Source organism: Myotis brandtii, unplaced genomic scaffold, assembly GCF_000412655.1.
Source record: "Myotis brandtii unplaced genomic scaffold, ASM41265v1 scaffold550, whole genome shotgun sequence".
Taxonomy (NCBI): domain Eukaryota; kingdom Metazoa; phylum Chordata; class Mammalia; order Chiroptera; family Vespertilionidae; genus Myotis; species Myotis brandtii.
The window spans coordinates 3,170,095-3,174,989 of NW_005370043.1; the positions used below are offsets into that span (position 1 = coordinate 3,170,095).

The 4,895-nt window shown below is 41.7% G+C and overlaps 1 protein-coding gene and 1 long non-coding RNA gene across 12 annotated transcripts in view; both read right to left on the minus strand.

Moving 5' to 3' along the window:
* The window catches only part of SFXN2 (sideroflexin 2), a 50,204-nt gene that overhangs the window by 15,130 nt on the left and 30,179 nt on the right, over positions 1-4,895 (minus strand). Inside the window, exon 1 of one of the 11 annotated variants that reach the window (XR_001364439.1) lies at positions 3,585-3,632. The exons of the other annotated variants lie outside the window; for them this stretch is intronic. The gene's annotated coding sequence lies outside the window, so the exon portion shown is untranslated. Of the gene's footprint in view, positions 1-3,584; positions 3,633-4,895 lie in introns of those variants that run through there. 11 annotated transcript variants of the gene reach the window in all.
* LOC106728171 overlaps positions 1-4,895 on the minus strand; it is a 14,771-nt gene that overhangs the window by 2,590 nt on the left and 7,286 nt on the right. The window contains exon 2 of the long non-coding RNA XR_001364440.1: positions 2,576-2,581. This is a non-coding gene — a long non-coding RNA (uncharacterized LOC106728171). The remainder of the gene's footprint in view (positions 1-2,575; positions 2,582-4,895) is intronic.

Sequence of the window (4,895 nt, forward strand, 5' to 3'; positions counted from 1 at the left end):
GAAAGAAAGAAAGAAAGAAAGAAAGAAAGAAAGAAAGAAAGAAAGAAAAAGAATTTCTCAGACAAACAAAATTGAAGGAGTTTGTCAACAAGAAACCTGACTTGCAAGATGTTAAAAGAAGTTCTTGAGAAAGAAAATTATATAGGTCATAAACTCTGACCTACATAAAGAGTGTCAGAGAAGGAATAAATGAAGGTTAAAAATAAAATCTTTACTTTTCTTCTTCTAATTGTTAACAGTTAACAAACAGATAACAGTGTGTTCAAAATAATAATAGCAACCATGTATCCAGTGATTATAGCTGTAAATAAGTGAATGATATAGTGGATGGGAGGGAGGAACTGAGAATACTCTATTGTAAGGTACTTGTACTACCAATGAAGTGGTATAGTATTATTTGAAAGTGGACTTGGGTTAGTTGTAAATGTATATTGCAAACTCTAGGGAAACCAGTAAAAAATTTTCCCAAAAGAAAAATTAATAATAGATATGCTAAGAGAAGAGAGAAACTGGAGTCAAACAGAAAGCTAAGACTTTGGAACTTTTGCCTAAAAATTTCAGGAAGAAGCCCAGCCAGCATGGCTCAGTGGTTGAGTGTCGACCTATGAACTAAGAGGTCATGGTTCGATTCCAGGTCAGGGCACAAGCCCAGGCTGTGGGCTCGATCCCCAGTGTGGGGCATGCAGGAGACAGCCAATCAATGATTCTCTATCATCACTGATGTTTCTATCTTTCTCTACCTCTCCCTTCCTCTCTGAAATCAATAAAAATATATTAATAAAAATTAAACAAAATTTTAAAATTTCAGGAAGCCATTAAAAGATTTTAGGAAGAGTGACAAGATCAGATGTGTAGCTTATAAAGAACACCCTGGGCAATCATCCTATATAATAGAAGGCTAATATGCAAATTGTCCCCTCGGGAGTTCGATCGACTTCTCGCTATGACGTGCGCTGACCACCAGATGGTGGCATGGAATGAAGGAAGGCCCTGGCCGGCAGCCGGAAGGCTCTGATTGGCCCTGATCGCCAGCCAGCCCGAGGGACCCCACCCGTGCACGAATTCGTGCACTGGGCCTCTAGTATACATATAAAATCTATGCACAGGCTCCCTTCCTGCTGCCCTCTTGCGGCAGGATGTCTGTCTATCCACCAATAAACTTTGTTTCTGCCAACAACAACAAAAATCTCACACACACACACACACACACAGATAAAAATTGATTTAGTACAAGGAATTAGCAAATTGACTTATGTAATTGTGGGAGTTGGCTAAGTAAGCCGGAGGTCAACAGAAGAGGCGGACAGGAAGGGCTGATCCTGGGGGAAAGGGAAGTAATGCAGGCCCAGCTGTCTCTGACTCCGGGGGGCCTCGCCCTCTTTTAAAGGGATTCCATCTGATTAAGTCAGACCACCCAGGATACTCTCCCTTTAGGTTAACTCAGAACCAACCCATTATGGATTTTAGTTATATTTGCAAAATCCCTTCACCACAGTCCCCAAATTAGTGTTCCATGGAATAACTGGGAGACGGTGTGTGGGAAGGGATTGGCTAGGAACGGCTGCTTCTCCCTCATGGCCCACTACAAACAGACGAGGGGGGGAGGATGCTAAGGAATTTTGTTTGGCCTAGTCAAGCTAACACATCACAAATATTTAGAGTGATACCTGGGGTTTCTGATTTGGGCAATAATGTGCTGAGTCCAAGAATATAGAAAAATAGGCTTTCAGGGGAAAAAAAATAGTAAGTTTGATTTTCCACATATTGAGTTTCAAGTGCCATAGGACTTTCTGACTGCCGGCCACCTGTTTCTTTGCAAATACCATTCCCTGTCCAGAGTGCTATTTCTTCCCCTCTTCACTAAATAACCCCTACTCATTTTATTAATGAATAATTTTCAGATTTAACTTACATCTTCCACTATGAGGTCATTTGTCTTTTTTTCTTTAAAATAGCACCTTAACTCAGAATTTTCCATACATAAAAAATTACAAGTTCACATGCACAGCTTGTGGCCATGGAGCTCTGGGCTTTGCCCTCCAGGAACAGGCTAACTTGGCCTCCTGCAGGCTGGTTCAAAGACCAAAGGCATTTCACTCAGTCCCAACTGAACCAGGAGTGGGAGAGGGAGAAGAGTTCACCTGACTTCAAACGAACCTACAAGAAGTTGGCCTGGACAGCAAATCACACACTGATTGGCTCAGAGAGCCCCACACTCGTACCCCTGAAATAGCCCAGCAGAGCAAACTGCTATGCCTCTCCCTCAACACACACACACACACACACACACACACACACACACACACACACTTCTTCTCGGACATCTCTCACCACCCTCAACCCAACATTGGAAAGTCCTCTGCCTTTTACAACAGAAGCTCTTCTACCATGAAGGGGTAATCATTTGCTAAATTATGCAAGAAACTTTGCCTTCATTACTGAGGTCAGGACAGTAACTGTCCAGTCCTCGTCTGATGTAAAAATAGGCAAAATAAAATCTAAATTCTATGTCTGGAACATCTTCCCCACATCAATGCCCCGTAGGGCACAGTTCCATGACTCCTTCCCGGCAAACTCGGCCCTTCTGTTCCACGCTCCCCTAGCATCCTGTTTTCACTGGCAGCATGTTGGGCTTTTGGAATTGTCACTTTCTTATTTACAGTTATTGTGTGAACTCTGACTTCCCTGGTAGACTGTAAGGTTCATGCTGTATCTCTCATCTACCTTCTAAAGACACTAACTGCCTACTTGAAATGCATTCCAACTTATCCGTGGGTTCTCCTGGCATCAACGATGTTACCTCTTTTAAATCTAAACTCAGAACTTGCCTTAGTTACCAAACAGCAGGTTTTTCTTTACCGAAGATGCAAATTGTCTACCCTGCTTATACTGCATCCTATCTAGTCTCTAAGTTTTCTTCCAGTTACCCTCCCTCTTCCCACAGAGCCACATCTAGTACTCCCCTAAAGAGGTCACTCTCATGTCCAGCGTGGCCCCACTAATGGAGAAATATGGTTCCACTACTGAGAACAAGGGGGGAGATGGAGGTCAAACAGTGATTGACAGATAACTCCCTTTCCTTCTAGGGTTAGGGATGAACCCAAGATCTCAGTTTATAGAACAGGAAACTAATGCCTAGAAAGGCTCACATGACTGAGCCAGCGTTTGTGGCACTACACAGCCCTCCACTGACAACAAACAGATCCAGTCCTGTATATCCATCCGAAGATCTGACAATAGCTATGGCCTTACTTTCCCTTGGTCACAGGCCTAGGGTCATCTAGGTAGGTGTTCTATCCACTATAGGTTACTTGCTAAGGAGATAGGTAGGTAAGTAGGTAGATAGATAGATAGATAGATAGATAGATTGATAGGAAGAAATGAAATGATCTACTAAATCTCCAGAAGTAACGCTCATCCTGCCAGAGAGAGTTAATTTTCTCTGGCAAACAGTATCATAGCTCAGAGAACAGACTTTCGACCCCCCTCTGGGATATCCTCTTGCAAGGGAAGGGAAGTACCCAAGATGTCCTTGTTTTTATCCCAGGTAGGAATAAAAACAAGACATTATAGCTGGTACTCACATCAGAGGAAGATCAAAGTGACCAAGGACTCAAGAAGGTCACACACAAAGACCACTGAAATGACAAGGGTTGGTGTCAAGTCTGCATAGGGCAAATTGGAGAATGATACTAAAAATTAAACAAGCAGGCCTATGTATATGCTTATGTACACTTATGTGACTCCAGGGAAACAACTCAAGAGAAGTCTGCCTTGGCTTTTTCACAAAAGAACCAGAATAGAGATGGGTAGACTGTAGGAATGATGCTCTGAATTAACCACTCATCTTGCACCTCCTTAGTCAAGGTTATTAACTGAGTTTTCTCTCCAATGATCTGAAGCAGGTATACAGGTAGCAGATGTTTAAAAAAAATACTTTAGTTGAATTCTTAAATAGCTAAGGACCATTCAGGGGAAGTCTGCCTTCGTTCCAACGATCTTCACCAGACTAGAAAACCTGCTGATAGGAAGAGGGGCAAAGTCCAAAAACCTAGATGAAACTATTAATACAGTCATGCTCCACTTAACGGCAGGAACACATTCTGAGAGATGCCTCATTAGGTGATGTTGCAGTTGTGTGAACACCAGAGTGCCTTACACAAACCTAGAGTATAGCCTACTACACACCTAGGCCATATGGTATAGCCTATTGCTCCAAGGCGACAAACCTGTACAGCATGTTACCATACAAAACAATACAAATTTAAATCAAGTACAGGAGAAAACGATGAAAAGAGACACAGTAAACACGATATGTAGGAGGCTGCTGCCAGTGTAATTCAGAATAGTTTTGCAGCAAACTTTTTTATAAGTATAAAGAGTATACTCTAAAATAACAATAAAAAGTATAGTACAGTAAATACAGAAACCATTAACATAGCCACTTATTTTCTAGTATTATGTACTGTACATAACTGTATGTGCTATATTTTCATATGACTGGCAGCACAGTAGGTTTATTTAACCATCATTACCACAAACACATGAGTAATGTGCTATGTTAGAACAGCTACAAGGTCACTAGGCAGTAGGAGTTTTTCAGCTTCATCATAATCTTATGGGGCCACCAACATATATGAACACATATCATTGTTGATTGATACTTATGTGGTGTGTTATGTGGTGCATGACTGTAATAGCTAAGTTATGTGGTGCATGACTGTAATAGCTAAGCCCTATATAGCACTACCTATGTGCCAGGCAATGTTCTATAAACTCGACATATCATAATTCATATAATCTCCAATTATAATTCATATAATCCTTACCTACCCAGCGAGGTTAGTAAGAGGCACGCAGACATGTGCAGTCAAGGTGTACCACTCCCTCTCCCC